The sequence below is a fragment of the Ranitomeya variabilis genome, chromosome 7, assembly GCF_051348905.1.
Source record: "Ranitomeya variabilis isolate aRanVar5 chromosome 7, aRanVar5.hap1, whole genome shotgun sequence".
NCBI lineage: Eukaryota > Metazoa > Chordata > Amphibia > Anura > Dendrobatidae > Ranitomeya > Ranitomeya variabilis.
Window position 1 is genome coordinate 223,434,470 of NC_135238.1, and position 19,719 is coordinate 223,454,188.

The 19,719-nt window shown below is 42.3% G+C and overlaps 1 protein-coding gene and 1 long non-coding RNA gene across 3 annotated transcripts in view; one reads left to right on the forward strand and one right to left on the reverse strand.

The window, feature by feature from the left end:
• The window catches only part of ZEB2 (zinc finger E-box binding homeobox 2), a 175,536-nt gene that overhangs the window by 44,745 nt on the left and 111,072 nt on the right, over positions 1-19,719 (forward strand). The gene's annotated exons all lie outside the window — the stretch shown is intronic.
• Positions 732-9,638, reverse strand: LOC143784577 (uncharacterized). The gene is made up of 3 exons (XR_013217818.1): positions 9,593-9,638; positions 6,726-6,748; positions 732-1,227 (listed from the first exon to the last, which is right to left on the reverse strand). It is a non-coding gene; the product is annotated as an uncharacterized LOC143784577 (long non-coding RNA).

A 19,719-nucleotide genomic window follows, 5' to 3' on the forward strand; every position in this document is an offset into this window, starting at 1 on the left:
TTGCTATGCACGCACTTTTCTGCATCCCTTCCATATTTTAGCTGGAGCGTAAGAGGGGGACAATTGAAATTCGCTAATATAAAACTAAAAATTACATCCACAAAATTGAAACAGTCGGCAAGGTCAGAGCCGCGGTGTCATCAGTGTTCTATATACATATATATATGTGTGTTTGTGCTTATATATATTTATATATGTACATGCCTCGAGTGGAAAGAATAATAATACCTTATTATAAATGCTAATTATAATAATGAATAAACAACTAGAATAAAAATATTAAGACATAAATGATAAAAAAATAATATATAAAAAACATAAAATACAAAAATATCTATAGCAATAATATAATAAAACAAATATTTTGCTTTTTTATAAATATTATTTGTATTATGAGTAGCTTACATTTTTTATGTTTTTTATCTTTAATTTTTTTATATTTTATGCAAAGTATTATTATTATTATTTATGATAGTGTATTTATATTTTTCCACTCGGGGTGATATGGTGAGCATGTGACGGTTGTTGAGATGTCCTCTCGGTACCTGCTGAATGATTATCCTGCAGCTATATACAATGTTATATATATATATATATATATATATATATATATATATATATATATATATATATATATATATATGTATGTATATATATATATATATATATATATATATATATATATATATATATATATATATATATATATATACCAGGATGGAGGGCAAAACTAACAGCAAACATAAGGATCTCTGAAATACTGCATGAACTCATTTATGAAAAAAATGGAAGAAAATAATATATAGCGAATGGACTCATAAAGAATGCATGTATGTGGCCTCTTCTTCCCTTTGCAGTTCACAAGGGCGATGGGACTGGTAAAACCGAGCTATAAAGTCTGCTAATTTGGGACCCGGTTTTCCATTCATCATAGTAACCAGCGAGGAAATGTACTTGGATCTTGAATGAGAAGACATTGGTCACAAAAAGTGAAAAGTATTATTCCAATATTTCTATTACATTTTAGGAAGTTTTAACTATTTAAGTTTAACTTATCCTTATTCTAAATGAGCAGTCTGCCTTGGAGGACTCACCTTTTTATCCTGCAGGTGGTGCTGTAGATTCCGTTTTCTGTTTGGATTTAAAGGGCAGAATTGTATCACTGTGGCTGCACCCATGCGGCTTGTACACAAATATATAAAAAGGCAGCTGTTAAGATTTTCATTCCTAAAATTGGGGGATAGGTTTTTAGTGTGTTGATGCTACAATATAAGTGGTCTACAAGTAAGTAATAAATTCTCCTTTAAATTGAATATGGTGCACAAGGAAGACAGATGCTTGGAGGGAGGGTTGCATGGAGCTGTAAAAGTAGATATCGGTGTCCCTGGTTCCACACGGTGGTCGATTGGTGGTGGTCAGTAACATATGACTTTTGGAGAATATTATAGGGAGGGACCAAAAGGTTTTCCAATGGGTTCAGGATCATGTTACCGTACAGACTCAGACTATCACACTCATCAGTGCAGAATTTATTAGAAACTTCTTGGCACATAATAAAGGCTCCTATGATGGACTGGAAAAATACAATACGTACACATAAAGTAAAACATTTGGAAAGTAGATACATATATTTTGAGTGAGACAAATTGTGATCTTCAGGGTCCGCCTTTGGTCTTCAGAGGGTTTCTTAAATAGAAAACCTGTCTATGAACCTAATTGGAGATTAGCGAACCCAAACTTGAAAGTCCAGGGTTCACACAGGGATGGTTAGTGTTCATACCGGACAGTTAGTGTTCATACCTCACAGTTAGTGTTCGTACCGGACAGTTAGTGTTCGTACTGGACAGTTAGTGTTCGTACTGGACAGTTAGTGTTCATACCGGACAGTTAGTGTTCATACCGGACAGTTAGTGTTCGTACCGGACAGTTAGTGTTCGTACCGGACAGTTAGTGTTCGTACCGGACAGTTAGTGTTCGTACCGGACAGTTAGTGTTCGTACCGGACAGTTAGTGTTTGTACCGGACAGTTAGTGTTCGTACCGGACAGTTAGTGCTCGTACCGGACAGTTAGTGTTCGTACCGGACAGTTAGTGTTCTTACCGGATAGTTAGTGTTCATACCGGACGTTAGTGTTCGGTGCTAAACATCGAACACTGCTACTCCAGGAAGTCTGTTCCGTTGCAAAGTTCGGATTTCTGGGGGAAGTCCATTCTATTGCAAAGTTCGGAGTTCCATGAGAAGTCTGTTCCATTGCAAAGTTCGGATTTCTGGGGGAAGTCCATTCCATTGCAAAGTTCGGAGTTCCGTGAGAAGTCCGTTCCGTTGCAAAGTTTGGATTTCTGGGGGAAATCCATTCCATTGCAAAGTTTGGAGTTCCGAGAGAAGTCCGTTCCATTGCAAAGTTCGGAGTTCCAGGACAAATCCATTCCTTTGCAAAGTTCGGAGTTTCGGAGGAAGTGCATTCCGTTGCAAAGTTCAGAGTTCCGGGGGAAGTCCATTCTGTTGCAAAGTTTGGAGTTTCAGAGGAAGTGCATTCCGTTGCAAAGTTCAGAGTTTCAGAGGAAGTGCATTCCGTTGCAAAGTTCAGAATTTCAGAGGAAGTGCATTCCGTTGCAAAGTTCAGAGTTTCAGAGGAAGTGCATTCCGTTGCAAAGTTCAGAGTTCCAGGGGAAGTCCATTCCGTTGCAAAGTTCAGAGTTTCGGAGGAAGTGCATTCCGTTGCACAGTTCAGAGTTCCGGGGGAAGTCCGTTCTGTTGCAAAGTTTGGAGTTCCAGGGGAAGTCTGTTTGCAATAGATATCGTGCATGATTAAAGAACCAGGGTAAATTTCGGGGGTCCACAATGCCTTTGCCCACTTAGCCCAGGTTTCCATGGACAACATATACGGCAAAAAGAAACTGCAGATGTAGCAGGGCTGAATTTGTCATTGAGCTGATATCAACTTTAGACATCACTATCTGTTTTGACAAATCCCAAACTGTGTTTCGCCACATCCAGCTATTATCTTGGCACTGCTACACTTGCAATAGATATCGGTGCACGACCAGAGAATCAGGGTAAATTTCGGGGGTCCACATTGCCTGTGCCCACTTAGCCCAGATTTCCATGGACAATATATATGCCAGATGTGCACATGACACGGGTGCCAGCTGTGTTGTACAAATGGCATCTGATTCCAACTCGTAGTTCAGGTCCGCTGTAGTGAATTTTAAAACAAATGAAAAATATATTTTTTTAATTGAATATTTATTTTTAAATATTTTCTATAGAGAAGAGTTTACGTTATATCATTTTCTAGCAGAACGTAAAAATAAATAAATAAAAAATACTTGGGGATAAATATCATAATCTTATCTTATATGATGGAAAAATAGAAAAAAGTTAGATCTCTTGGAAGGTGAGGAGGGGTCCACTGGGACTAATCCTGTTTAGTTACAAGTTTACACTGTCCAAGCTGAACACAGGGACAATAATGGGGTGTTATGGGGGGTTGCGGGAGGTATTTTGCCCCCTGTCCAGGTATGGGGGCCATTGAGGTCACATTACCGTCTGTAGTGTAACTTGAGAAGATTTATAACAAGTAGGTAACAGTTTCAGGCCTATGTCATGGCGCATTAGTGAATACATCATGCTGGGATATGTAAGGCTGGACACAGAAGGAGACTGGGGGGCTGGGCAGGGTCCGCATCCTATTCCTGGACAGACCTTTGCCCTCCTGCAAATAAAACATTCATGAGGGTAGAATAGAGAAGCCTGCAGGTAATGGCGTTACAGAGAGGCGTCCATCTGCTGCATTACTCCATACAGAGGGGAATAAAGGGCCGATCCCCGGTGATTAATAACTACTTGTCATTGCAATAAAACATCTGCACGGCACTGAATAGGTTAAGTGACCGATGCAAAAGAACGGGAACTTTTCACGTCCGATCATCAAGAATGGCACTGGTGATATACGAGCGCAGTCTGTCAGACGATTAATCTGAAATGTTTGATGTCATCCGTTGTCTGTGCATAAAGAGATGACCTCATCCTATCAGGGTGTGACATCATCGCAGCCCTGATGACATCACACTGAGGCGCGGTGGAGATAGAACAGACGGAAAGTTTTCCTGTTAATAATTATATAATAATAATTCATATATATTTTTTAGATGAGAAATACTGATAGTGAAAATGGAAGCCCGGACCAAAAATAACTGATATTTGATTCCAGGTCACCCATAAATCAAAGTACATTTTCTCAACTGAGGCTTAATTATGAATTTTCAGGGATTAATGTTGGAAAATATTGTGAAATTCTGGTATCCTTTCCTGTTACATCTCTCAAAAAGAGCAATTTTTTTTCTTGGGTTTTGTTGGTAAAATGGCGCAGTGTAAACGTGCTCTTGCGAATTGTACGTATACCAACTTGTGATCCGGCTCATTTCTTTGGTTTTTCATGTCTCATATTTGTCTCTAAGGCTAAATAAGATGTAAACATGGATGTAGCAGAGCTGAGTTTGTATTTACTGAGATGCCTCAGTCCCATAAAAACCGGGTACTGTCACACAGTGGCACTTTGGTTGCTACGACGGCACGATCCGTGACGTTCCAGCGATATCCATACGATATCGCTGTGTCTGACACGCTACTGCGATCAGGGACCCCGCTGAGAATCGTACGTCGTAGCAGATCGTGTGGAACTTTCTTTCGTCGTCAAGTGTCCCGCTGTGGCGGCATGATTGCATCGTGTGACACAGGTTGTATACGATGTGCGCACAGTAACCAACGGCTTCTACATCGCAAATACGTCAAGAAATTATCGCTCCAGCGCCGTGTATTGCAACGTGTGACCGCAGTCTACGACGCTGGAGCGATAATCATACGACGCTGCAACGTCACAGATCATGCCGTCGTAACGACCAAAGTGCCACTGTGTGACAGTACTTAGTGTTGTCCCCTTTGACAAAGTCAGCTCTGCTACATCTGTAGTTTTAGCATTCAGTGACACATTAAATACATATGACTGTATGTGTGTAAGTAACAGCTATAGCTAGAGTGACATTGCATTATAAACTTTTACCCCAAAAATAGACATTTAAGATAGTAGTTGAGTGACCGAGTGACTTGGAGACGTCTGGAGAGGTTCTAAATTCAAGCCACGTTCAAGGCTTCACCCAAGGGCAGCTGCTATTCTAAAGGCCCCGTCTCACATAGCGAGATCGCTGCTGAGTCACAAGTTTTGTGACGCAACAGCGACCTCCATAGCGATCTCGCTATGTGTGACACGTACCAGCGATCAGGCCCCTGCTGCGAGATCGCTGGTCGTGTCGGAATGGCCTGGACCTTTTTTTGGTCGTTGAGGCCCCGCTGACATTGCTGAATCGGTGTGTGTGACACCGATCCAGCGATGTCTTCACTGGTAACCAGGATAAACATCGGGTTACTAAGCGCAGGGCCGCGCTTAGTAACCCGATGTTTACCCTGGTTACCAGCGTAAATGTAAAAAAAAACAAACAGTACATACTCGCCTTCTGATGTCCGTCAGGTCCCTTGCCGTCCGCTTCCTGCTCTCACTGACTGCCGGCCGTACAGTGAGAAGTGAGAGCACAGCAGTGACGTCACCGCTGCGCTTTGCTCTCAGTGTACGGCGGCTCAGTCAGAGCAGGAAGCTGACGGCAAGGGACCTGACGGACATCAGATGGTGAGTATGTACTGTTTGTTTTTTTTGGTAACCAGGGTAAACATCGGGTTACTAAGCGCGGCCCTGCGCTTAGTAACCCGATGTTTACCCTGGTTACCCGGGTGCTGCAGGGGGACTTCGGCATCGTTGAAGACAGTTTCAACGATGCCGAAGTCGTTCCCCTGATCGTTGGTCGCTGGGGAGAGCGGTCTGTGTGACAGCTCCCCAGCGACCACACAGCGACTTACCAACGATCACGGCCAGGTCATATCGCTGGTCGTGATCGTTGGTAAATCGCTTAGTGAGACGGGGCCTTAAATCATCAAGGTAAAAGTGTAGGTTTTGTTTTGCGAGGTTGTCCTGGGTGATTCATTGTGAGCCCCCAATGTCACAAAAAAACAAGGAGTGGAAGAGTTACTGTGCCATTAACATTCTCTCATTCTCCATCTCATCAGGAAGCATCTAAGGTCCGTCCATTTTGGACCATCCACCTCCCCGGCTATAGGAGGACAATGCCTGGAATGCCGGCAATGTGTTTCTATTTTTGTCACACCTATGTGTGGCCATCCATCTGGTCTTAATCAATCAGTCTCATCCAAAAAGCTTTGCTGTACTTGCAGCTGAAATAATACACCTCTTCATCAGTTCTTCTACTTAACACGTCTTCTGCCAGGAGACTTACTGGGTTATTTGTCAACTCCAGAGATGTCTGGCACCAGAGCTCCAGGGATAAGGAGGAAAAAATATCTTTGTACCATTGGTAATGTTATTGGCAAAACCTTTGACTTTGCCTAAAATTGGTGGTCTACCGTTCCTAGGAAATGTCTATCCATATGGAAGGTTTACCCATTGACCCAAAGTGGTACATTAAGATGCAACTTACTGAGGACCTAAGTGTTATCAGGGAGGCATGAGGCTTCATGAGGCGCCTGTTGATGTAGGCGCCTCTTGCCGTTCTGGTTTCATCTTAAAAATGGTTAAAGTTATTGGTGCCAACTGAAGACAAAGCTCATCAGGCGATCAAAGATTTGGTCAAAGAAGATATAAATGTGTCCTTTCTTACCTTTCTCGTAGGCTTGATAAACCCTGAGATGAAAAGATTTGAAAAAAAAACCAAAACATTATTTTGTGATACTCTGTTGGGAGATGTTTCTACTACATGTGTCTATAAGTAGCCACTTAGTGATTGTGATGTGAATTGCTGCCTACAGGGGGTTATCTTAACATGTTGTGATGTTTATTTTAATTTATATCGTGAGAACTTCCCTGAAGGGTGAGGGTGAACAAATGTTGACCTACTTTTGAAGGTCTACGTCTTCATGTTGGTTGACCCAAACCTGGCCACCATGTTGGGCACCACTTATGTTATCTATATATCAAACACTCTACCACAAGATTTCTTGAAATGAAATATTTTTCAGCATTACATTCAAGGTCTTGTTTAGTTTTGGAACATCTGTTGTGGCTGATCGAGGTTCCGGTTGAACAGTGGGAAGAGGGTTGTGATGACTGGCAGAGTCCACGTGTGTTTCTTAATGGTGATCATTGCAGTAGATAGAAACTTCATAGCTTTTCTTGGTTTCAAATTACTAATTGTAGATACTTTGTGTCATGTTAGAAGAAGACGAGCCATAATCCATTATTCGAGACGACTGCCGTTAATACATCTTGCAAAGTGGTGCATGTTTTAGGTCCCTCTGAAGCTTTGGCAGGAGGGGGGTCTGGCGCTGATTGAATTGCATGCTCATCTGGTGAGGGTTGGGTTAACTTATTTACATTGGATTGCCATTCATCAGGTGAACTTTGCAAAGTATCAGCTGGTCATACACAGGAGGTCGGAAGCACACATGGTCACTTCGCTCTTTATTTTTTTCTTTTTTTGCTAAGTGTTCTATTACTTTCCCCACCAGCTTTTGCACAAACTTGTGCGGGGGATGGAAATATTACTGCCGAGGAGGCGTGCGCATAACAATACCTACCTCTGTCCTTTCTCTCTTTTGTGCTTTTCATGTCAGGGATGTTTTGCCATGCTGCCTGGGTAACTGTTCTGAAAGGTTGAAATATCCCTTGTTGAAGGAGTTTTTTGACCGAGTGCCCCCCTGACATTACCTTTTGTTCTATAGAGGTGTTTGATCCTATCCCTTTCTCCTGAAGGAGAGTAAAACCCTTTCTCCAACCTTTAACCTTTTCTGAGCTGCTGAGGTTAAACACAGACAAGCTTAAAAAAAAGCTAAAAAAAAACACCAAAAAGTTTGAGCTCTTCTCCTCAGAGTGGTTCAGATTCCAAAAGCAAATCCTTATTTAATCAAGAATTTGAAGTTTCGTTCAGTTGTAGTTAGTTTATTATAAGATGTAGTTTATCTCTTGGCTCTTGTGATGCCAAATTATAATTTTTGTTGGTGTTATGTTGGAGTAAATTAGTTTTCGATAAAATATTTACCAAATTCCTTTTGCATATGTCACACAATTACCTTGAGAATTGAGGAGTTGCTGTATTGGTTTGACCTTCAAAATGGTCAGCGATGTTGGTGTCAACAGAAGACTAAGGGTACCGTCTCACAAAACGATTTACCAACGATCATGACCAGCGATACGACCTGGCCGTGATCGTTGGTAAGTCGTTGTGTGGTCGCTGGAGAGCTGTCACACAGACCGCTCTCCAGCGACCAACGATGCCGAGGTCCCCGGGTAACCAGGGTAAACATCGGGTTACTAAGCGCAGGGCCGCGCTTAGTAACCCGATGTTTACCCTGGTTACCGTCGTAAATGTAAAAAAAAAAAAAACAGTACATACTCACATTCCGGTGTCCGTCAGGTCCCTTGCCGTCTGCTTCCCGCACTGACTGATTGCCGGCCGTAAAGTGAAAGCAGAGCACAGCGGTGATGTCACCGCTGTGCTGTGCCTTACGGCCGGGAGTCAGTCAGAGCGGGAAGCAGACGGCAAGGGACCTGACGGACACCGGAATGTGAGTATGTACTGTTTTTTTTTTTTACATTTACGACGGTAACCAGGGTAAACATCGGGTTACTAAGTGCGGCCCTGTGCTTAGTAACCCGATGTTTACCCTGGTTACAAGCGAACGCATCGTTGGATCGGTGTCACACACACCGATCCAACGATGACAGCGGGAGATCCAGCGACGAAAGAAAGTTCCAAACGATCTGCTACGACGTACGATTCTCAGCGGGGTCCCTGATCGCTGATGCGTGTCAGACACAGCGATATCGTATGGATATCGCTGGAATGTCACGGATCGTACCGTCGTAGCGACAAAAGTGCCACTGTGAGACGGTACCCTAAGCTCCACAGGCGTTTGGTCGGAGAAGTCAACAGAGTTGTTTAAAGTAGCAATATTTGTTGCCAGGCTAATAGGCAAAAATGTCCTAAAATCAGGGGCGTAACTATAATAGGGGCAGGGGTTGCAACCGCACCTGGGCCCTGGAGCGTAGGGGGCCCCAAAGGTCCCTTCGGTCCATATGAAAAGACTATTACTATTAAGGACTTGCAATAGTTGGGGGCCCTGTTGGAGCTTTTGCATTGAGGCCCAAGAGCATCAAGTTACACCACTGTCTAAAATCTCCTGGAAAGCCACAAATTGGAGATTATGTGGCCATAGTTGGACACAACTGTCCAAGACTCATGATCAGAACATCCATTCTGTCAAGTAGTGTTTCTATCATTGACTAAAGTCGAAAATACAAGGTGAATAATAGACAAAATATAACAATTAAAGATGAACAAATAGAATTCACTTCCAATTTCACCCCCAAAAAATTCAGGTTTACCAGAACTCCAATTTTTTCAAATTTGATTCTCTCAAATACAGAAAAATGGTGGCATGTTGGCTGCCATTTTGCTTTATTTTTGTAGGACCAAGAATGGTTTAAAAAATGATAAAAACAACCCATTATGCTCCAGTCTCTCCCGACCTGACCCAACAGCTCCGTGCCGGTACTCCGTTGACTTGCTTTTTCCCTCCCGCTCCGGTCTTCTTTCTTCACTGCCTCTTTTGCTGACTAGGTCTCAAGCGTCATTATGACATCACGAGAGGCCTAGTGAGCGCGCGAAAAAGAGGACTGAAGAAAAGACCGGTGAGTGAAGAGAGCCGGCGGAGGTCCAGATGGGGAGCTGTGGCTCCAAGACAAGTGAGGAATGAAGTGAATACAATATTTATTTCATTTTTTTTAATCCTTACGATTCCTGGAATGTTGTCAAATGAATCCGCCTTTGATATCTTCTCCGGAATAGTAAATTTGCCGTCACAAATTGGGTCCTATTTCGGTTCCCATCCATGTCCTCCGCAGCCTTCGTAGGGTTAATCCTGCCTGTGGAGTTTCTTTTTTTTTTTCCTTCTGGTTTTTTTTTCGTCTCTCTTTTTGAAAATTGAATTTTACTGCAACAAAGTAAAGTATAACGGCCCCCACGAGACGATGTTACAGCTACTATATTGTTTTCTAAGCTGATGTCATCTTTCGCAGGACCAACTTTCAAACAAAAGACAGAACATTTCTAACAAATATATCACTGTGCGAAAGGAAATCTACAAAAATGTTTAGCACAAGGTGAACTGATAACGAAGGAAGGGAAAAAAAATTTCCCCATTCTCAGTCAACAAAAATGACGATCTGTTTATTTTTTCTAGCCGGTTGGGAATGTTTTATCTCGAGAGTGAAGGTGTTTTTCTTGTACTCACGGATTCATTTTTAACATACAGTTGTCTCAATGAACTTTCTTTTTTTTTTGTATCCTATTGTTTTTGTGACACTTTTTTCCCACCATATGCGGAACCACCAATGCCAGCAATCCCAGGCGGGACATACCTTATACCTTAGGGGGGATTTCTCTAATGATGGACTTTTATGACTTATCCATCAGACATGTTGTTAAAGTCAGGTCGGTGGGGGGCTGGCAGCCAGGACCCCTACTGATTTTAAGAACAAGTGGGGCCTTGTTCCCTTTTTTTCAAGAGAGCAATATCATTGAGAACATTCATAGGTAACTCTATAGTGGGGTAATTTACAGCCCCCAAGCACCAAAGCAGAATCCGTGCTGAGGACCCTCGACAATGTCCCCTGATAATATATTTTTTAATCCTCCCTGGCTCTAACAACAATCCTTACATCCCTATAGTTAATTCCCCGTTAGGCTATGTTCACACATTGCGTTTTTGCAGCATTTTTTTTATGCATTATTTTTTTTTCTGCAAATTAAAATCTGCTTTTCACAGTACCACCAACACCTATGAGATTGCTTTTTTTTCCTGAGAAAAATTGAAAACCTGCTGCTTTTTTAAAAAACTGCAGCGTGTCAATTCTTTCAGCATTATTGCAGACTTTTTTTTTACCATAGAAAGTGCAAAAAAACCACAACTGTGCATTTTTGCTGCTTTTTTGGTGTATGAAACTAACTTTATTAACATGTACTGTAGACAAATGACACGTGTTCTGCACCAAAAAAGAGCAGCAAAAACACTTATTTTTGTAAGCAGCTTTTTTTTTTTACTGCAGAAAAAATGCAGCAATAAAAACAACGCGTGTCTTAAGGGTGTGTGCACACATTGTGGATTTGATGCTGCGGATCTGCAGCAGTTTTCCATGCCTTGTACAGTAGCGTGTAAAGCTACGGAAAACCAAATCCGCTGTGCACATGCTGCAGAAAATTCCGCACAGAATTGCTGCAGTTTATTTTCCGCAGCATGTCAATTCTTGTTGTGGATTCAGCAGCGTTTTACGCCTATTCCTTAATAGGAATCCGCAGGTATAAAAACGCAGGTGAAATCCGCACAAAACCGCGGTAAATCTCCGGGTAAGGCCGGCGTCACACTCAGCGTATGTAAATACGGTCCGTTTTTTACGGCCGTAATACGCAGAAAAGTCCCCAAAATAGTGATCCGTATGTCATCCGTAGTCAGGGTGTGGCAGCGTATTTTGCGCATGGCATCCTCCGTATGTATTCCGTATGGCATCCGTACTGCGATATTTTCTCGCAGGCTTGCAAAACCGACTTCTAATGGATTTATGGGCCCAAATGTTCGTTAAAACATATATACAGTATATATATATATATATATATATATATATATATATATATATATATATATATATATATATGTCATTGAGACACATATATATATATATTCTGTACTTATATTTACTTCAGCGCGAGATATGTGAAAAGCCAGTAATTCAATTGCCGGCTTTTCATTTCTCCTTCCCAAACCCGACAGTACAGTAAACCATCTCATATCCCTTTTTTTTTGCATATTCCACACTACTAATGTTAGTAGTGTGTATGTGCAAAATTTGGGCACTGTAGCTTGTAAAATAAAGGGTTAAATGGCGGAAAAAATTGGCATGGGCTCCCGCGCAATTTTCTCCACCAGAGTGGTAAAGCCAGTGACTGAGGGCAGATATTAATAGCCAGGAGAGGGTCCATGGTTATTGCCCCCCCCCCCCCGGCTACAAACATCTGCCCCCAGCCACCCCAGAAAAGGCACATCTGGAAGATGCGCCTATTCTGGCACTTGGCCACTCTCTTCCCACTCCCGTGTAGCGGTGGGATATGGGGTAATAAAGGGTTAATGTCACCTTGCTATTGTAAGGTGACATTAAGCCAGATTAATAATGGAGAGGCGTCAATTATGACACCTATGCATTATTAATCCAATAGTACGAAATGGTTAATAAAACACACACACACATTATTTAAAAGTATTTTAATGAAATAAAGACACAGGGTGTTGTAATATTTTATTATACTGGTAATCCACCTGAAGACCCTCGTTCTGTAACAAAGGAAAAATAAAAAAACAACAATATCTCATACCTTCCGTCGCTCAGGTCAATCCCACGAAGTAAATCCATCTGAAGGGGTTAAATCATTTTACAGCCAGGAGCTCTGCTAAAGCAGTGCTCGTGCCTGTAAAACCCCCGGGGAATGAATGGAAAGCGGGGTGACCTGTAGTTACCTTGAGTTGCGGTGAGGCGCCCTCTGCTGGATGCTGGATGTTTTATTAAAGGGAACCTGTCACCACGTTTTTGGAAGATGGGATAAAAATAGCGTTAAATAGGGGCAGAGGTGGGCGTTACATTAGTGTGTGTGTTATGCGTTTATTACCCACCTAAGTTGCCAAAATAACTTTGCAAAGTCTCCGTTTTCGCCTGTCAATCAGGCTGGTCAGGTCACATGGGCGTGGTGTCTTCACCCAGATTTGGCGTAGTTTTCCGTTGGTGGCGTAGTGGTGTGCGCATGCCCAAAGTCCGGAATCCTCTTCCAGGGGATTTAAAATAGCGCGGTGTTCGTTATTGCATTGGTGATCGGTGGGCGCGGCCATCTTCCTTTGGCCGCGCGTGCGCAGAAGCGGCGCTCTGCTGGCCGCGGCTTCAGGAAAATGGCCGCGGGATGCCGCGCGTGCGCAGATGGATATCGCGGCGGCCATTTTCCTGAAGCCGCGGCCAGCAGAGCGCCGCTTCTGCGCACGCGCGGCCAAAGGAAGATGGCCGCGCCCACCGATCACCAATGCAATAACGAACACCGCGCTATTTTAAATCCCCTGGAAGAGGATTCCGGACTTTGGGCATGCGCACACCACTACGCCACCAACGGAAAACTACGCCAAATCTGGGGGAAGACAACGCCCATGCGACCTGACCAGCCTGATTGACAGGCGAAAACGGAGACTTTGCAAAGTTATTTCGGCAACTTAGGTGGGTAATAAACGCATAACACACACACTAATGTAATGCCCACCTCTGCCCCTATTTAACGCTATTTTTATCCCATCTTCCAAAAACGTGGTGACAGGTTCCCTTTAACCATTTCGTACTATTGGATTAATAATGGATAGGTGTCATAATTGACGCCTCTCCATTATTAATCTGGCTTAATGTCACCTTACAATAGCAAGGTGACATTAACCCTTCATTACCCCATATCCCACCGCTACACGGGAATGGGAAGAGAGTGGCCAAGTGCCAGAATAGGCGCATCTTCCAGATGTGCCTTTTCTGGGGTGGCTGGGGACAGATGTTTTTAGCCAGGGGGGGCCAATAACCATGGACCCTCTCTAGGCTATTAATATCTGCCCTCAGTCACTGGCTTTACCACTCTGGTGGAGAAAATTGCGCGGGAGCCCACGCCAATTTTTTCCGCCATTTAACCCTTTATTTTACAAGCTACAGCGCCCAAATTTTGCACATACACACTACTAACATTAGTAGTGTGGAATATGCAAAAAAAAAGGGGATATGAGATGGTTTACTGTATGAAAACCATGTCTCATATCCTGTCGGGTTTGTGAAGGAGAAATGCAAAGCCGGCAATTGAATTACCGGCTTTTCTATAGAACACCGCTGCGTATTTCTCGCAAGTCACACTGCTGGTCCGTGTGGAATCCGTATTTTTCTCGCCCCCATAGACTTTCATTGGCGATTTTTTTGCGCAATACGGTGACAAACGCAGCATGCTACGATTTTGTACGGCCGTACAAGACCGTATAATACGGATCAGTAAAATACGGCTGATAGGAGCTGGGACATAGAGAATCATTGGGCCGTGTGTTATGCGTATTTTTCGGATGTATTTTCTGCACTCATACGTCCGTAAAACTCGCCAGTGTGACGCCGGCCTAATCCGCAGGTAAAACGCAGGGAGTTTTACCTGCGGATTTTTCTGAATCTGCGCTGAAAAATCCGCCCACAAATCTGCAACGTGGGCACATACCCTTAAACGTTTTCTCTGTTACAACTTTTTCTTTAAAAAAAATGTAAATATCGTGATTTTTTGTAGATGTAAGTTCTTTTATGTTCTTTTCTTTGTAATTTTGAAAACTATAAATAAAGAATTAAAAAAAAAAAAGTAAATAAAATAAAATCTAAATGATTAAGGAAATCTCATTTACATACCTGGGCTTAAACCCCCACGTAAACCCTATTACATCATAGGACTTTCTGTAAAGTCATGGTAACGTTATAACTACTAGTGATGAGCGAACATGCTCGGATAAGGTGTTATATGAGCATGCTCGGGTGCTAACCGAGTGTCTTCGACGTGCTCGAAAAATATGTTCAAGTCCCCGCGACTGCATGTCTCGCAGCTGTTCGACATCTGTAACACATGCAGCCGCGGGGACTCGAGCATATTTTTCGAGCACGTCGAAGACACTCGGCTAGCACTCGAGCATGCTCAGATAACACCTTATCTCAGCACGTTCGCTCATCACTAATAACTAGTTATGTTATTATAATATTGGATCATTTTATGCTTTAGCTTGTTTTGTCCATTTATTTCCTTCTACTGGATGTGTCGGAAATGGAAATGTGGCCTTTTTATGGTTTCGCATTACAAATCTGCCTTGAACCTAATTGTAGGGTGTGTTGCCGATGACTCACTAACATTTGTGTCATGTGCAGATCTCCATTATAAGCAGATGTTGGAATTACCACCACTTTTCTGTTTTCTTGTTTTTCTTTTGCTTTTTGCTTTTTTTTTCTTACTTTAAAAACCTCGACATTTCTCTACTTCATCGTGTCGTATTTATTTACAAAGTTTGCAAACAGTTGTGACTTCCGGCGAAAGTTACCAACCCGCAGTCAAGAGTGTCATGACAGTATCACGTTCACGAGGCGGCAGGACTACACGAGAACGTTAGCTGCATCTCAAGAGCATAAAAATGGTTCCCATATTAGAAAGGGGGCGATATTCTGCACCTGTCCCCCGTACCGTCCCCCAGTCATAACATTGGAGTCATTCGATTCTGTTCATTAAAGAAAATAATAAATAAAGGAATAGTTCTATCTGTGCCCAGGAGCTGAATGGCACATGCCGGCCACAGACTATTGGAATGGGGTTAACGTTTAATATTAGTATAGGTTCATGTATTTTTTTTTTAAATAAAAAAAGTTTTGAGATTTTTTAAAAACTTTTTTTTTGTAAAATAAAAGTTGCTTAATGAACTCAACCCTATATCAATCATTTGTTTATAGGTACATATAGCAGGGATTAATAACTCTACACTCGGTGAATTAGTCCATGCATCATTTTTAAAAGTTTTATTTATTAAATAAAAGTTTATACAAATTATATTTGTTCAAATATTTATAATTATTATTTTTATTGTTTTTCTATATATTTTTTACAGATTCATGTCCAACATTTAGTTACATTTTTTTTGTAAAGGAAAATGATTAAATTAAAAATGAAATGTATATATACTTCTTATAGATGTATTATATATGATATGTGTATATACAGTATATATATTGTATATATATATGTATACGGTGTATCAGTGGCATAGGTAAGGCAGAAGCATACGCGCTGAGGCGTAAGTGGACTTGCACTGAAAAGGCCGATAACAGGGAACAATAGTCCATAGGTCTGGTGCCTTTGAATATTTTGCTGATTTTAGGGTCCTCGTTGCTTGTGCCATTTTGATTTGCTACCTAGGAGCATCTGATGCACATCTGTGTCCTCACGTGCCCCCTCTTGGCTATAGAGGGGGATAGAGGTAAATTAGTTTCCAGGGACAGAAGGTGAAACAGGAGATTGCTTTATGTTGATGCTCCGGGCTCAGTTACTGACCATTTTGCTGACCAAATGGCTTTCTTTGTGTCCCCCATGACTGATATCACATCTTGAACCTGGAGAAATTTGTCACCTTTCTATGTAATTAGTTAAACCAGCCATAGATAGTAAGACTCACCCCCCTCCTCCTTCCTAAACTGACCAGTGGTCCAACATTCTCTGAAGGAGTCCTGAGCAATGTTGGACCACTGGTCAGATTAGGAAGGAGGGGGGTGAGTCTTCAGGACAGGAGCGTTCTCTGAAGGACACCTGGATTGCTGAAGGTGGTTTTTTTATGGAGTGTAACTTTACCAACATTTTTTTCCTCCCACATACATGCACATTCAGTTCAGATGAGTGTGCATAGCAGTAAGGGTAGTAAACCAGTGGCGGACACCTTACACCTTTTACAGCGGCTTATGTCACCTGCATTAAAAGGATTGGGAGATGAAGTTCAACATGTCCGATCTTCTTTTATCCCAATATTGTGTCGGGAGATTCCATGAAATTCATGAGTCCGGTTGTTTTTCTCAAATATGTATGGAATTGACGGTTTTAGCTACTACAGTTGAGTGGTGACCCCACAGCAGACATCAAATTGGCCCTTCATTAAGGTGCCTGGTTTTGAAACCCAGAAAGGCCTCGTCTCTACCGCCTCATCCTCTCCTTTCCAGGACCCTTTGGCCAATTCCCTAACCCCTCGTTCCTTTAAACATATGATGGTAAAGAGGATTGAACCAAACAGGACCGTCTCCCTCTCACCAAGTGCCCCATAGTGCCTCTATAGACCCTTGATAGACCCTTGATTCTGGCTCGGCCTCAGGAGTGGGCATATCATTGGCGCACCCTGCATAGCCACACAGGGGCACAAGAGGACAGGGGGGCCCATTTCCATCTCAAAAGCAGGTGGAATTGTGCATTATGAGGAGCTATTGGGCTGTAAAGGGCTAAAGCGCCCTAATCTTGAACAGGGGCCCCCTTCTGTCTCTGTCCACCAGTGCTCTGCCTGAGTATTCAGGTACAAGGCTTGGACAGTAAGAAGGAATCCTAACTCCGCGTGCACTAAGTTGCCGATATTTCGTTGCCACCGGTGGTGTATCCCGAAGGACCATGCAGCCCGTGCAGCTACTAAAGACCCGATGCCAAGCAATCCTGCCTCTTGCATGGCTTCCGCCTACTTGACATCTGTGCTAGATATACAGCAGAAGTCAGGAGGATTCGTGTGGAGCGGGCTTACATCCATACTCATCGGTAACTACGGTCATTGGCGCCAGCTCGGATCGCAGCAGTTTAATCCTTTAACGACAACCATGGCATTTAAGTGGTTAGATGGGGGAAGAAGCTCTCTGTTACCCCCGTTGACTTCTCTCGATACAACCCGATGGGTTGTTAAATGGCAGCCAAGGACCCATGATGGGGCCAACATTTCAGACCTTTACTACGGAGCCCCTGGATTTCTACATCGTCAAGCAGTCTCCTATAAGAATTTCACAAATCTTCATTTCCGTCACATCACTACTTCCTCGCCCTTATAAATATTCAATCCCCCCCCCCCCCCCAATGATGTATCATTATCCGGTCATAAACTAAAATCCAAACAAACCCCTTAAAAAAAATAAAATAAAATAATAAAAACCCATAAAGTCGAACCCATAATTCTTCCCCCTCCGAGCGCCACATTACGGCACATTGTTTTATTCAGCGTGATAAAAAGATGAAATATTCACAAACACTTTTTCCCAAAATTCACCAGAGAAGAATAAACCCATCCTTATGTCAGTCTTGTTAGAGAGGGATTAAGAAACTGGCAATTATTTCGGCGACCTTAATTGTAGCTCTGCGGGAAAAAAAGAAAAAACGGCGTAATTGGAGCACGTTTCCACGCGGGCCGCACACCTGCAGCACATCGTACGGTATAATGTCAGCTTTCAGCGAGCGGCTCTGCCAGGTTCTGTCACCACCAGTCACTGCGATTCTCCGAGAATACTTTGGGCTCGTGTATAATGTGGCTTCTGTGCCGAAAAGAAGGGAGCATTTTCCGTGCCGCACAATGGAATGTACAACATCAACACTGGCTTCATTATATTTTAACGCCTACCTTCAGAGCCGCTCCGGTCGACACAGTTTGAGGTTTCATTGTTAGGCCATAATGGGCCTGTGCACATCTGAAATTCCCCCTATTATTCAGCTTATTAAAGCAATACTGACTTGATTATCAGGCTGCGGTATAGCGAAGATCTTGTGTATGAGCCAAATCTGCGGTCGGCCACATTCCGCTATGTGTGCGAGAGCATGAAAAAGAAAAAAAAAAAACACAAAAGCAGAGTTGTGTATCTCCCATCGCAAAGTACGGAGGAGAATGGACATTTGTGACCCTGTGTTGTGGGCTCAGTAAAAACTGAATATTTAATGTCAATGTGAAGATAGCTCTGTCCGTTCCTCTGAATGTAGCAGATATGAGTTTGTCTTTGGCGCGGATTGGCTTTAGAAACTCAGCTCTGCTATGTCGGTAGCTGCGCTTCATCTCGACTTTGGAGCATCTAGGTGTTTAGTGATATGTTCCCAGATTTTGTATGATTGTACTATGTACCCCAATTAGTAGGAAAGTATATTGATATTGCACTGTTTGAGTACTAACCCATGGCTGAAGACATAACAGCCCTAGTTCCACTGCCAGTTATTATTTCCTAATTACATCCATATATCTTTAGACAGCAATATGTCTCCTATTGCAAACATAGCTCTGCTATATAAACACATATATAGATGTAGCACAGCTATGTTTTCAATGCGAAACATAACACTGTATAACATTGCATTACTGGGGGTCTTATATAGGGGGTATAAGTACCATTGGCACCTCAGGAATATATGCTAGGTACTGATTGAGTCCTAACCCATGACTTAAGACATAACAGCCCTAATTCCACTCCCAGGTATTATTTCCTAATTACATCTATATATGTTAAAGAGCAATATGTCTCCTATTGCAAACATAGCTCTGCCACATAAATACATATATAGACATAGCAGAGCTACATTTGTAACACAAAATATAACCTATATATATGTTAAAAAGCAATATGTCTCCTATTGCAAATATAGCTCTGCCACATAAACACATATATAGACGTAGCAGAGCTACATTTGCAACACAAAATATAACCTATATATGCTAAACAGAAATATGTCTCCTATTGGAAGCATAGCTCTGCCCCATAAACACATATATAGACGTAGCAGAGCTACATTTGCAACACGAAATATAACCTATAAATGTTAAAAAGCAATATGTCTCCTATTGCAATCATAGCTCTGCCACATAAACACATATATAGATGTAGCAGAGCTACATTTGCAACACAAGATATAACCTATGTATGTTAAACATCAATATGTCTCCTATGCAAACATAGCTCTGCCACATAAACACATATATAGACGTAGCAGAGCTACATTTGCAACATGAAATATAACCTACATATGTTAAAAA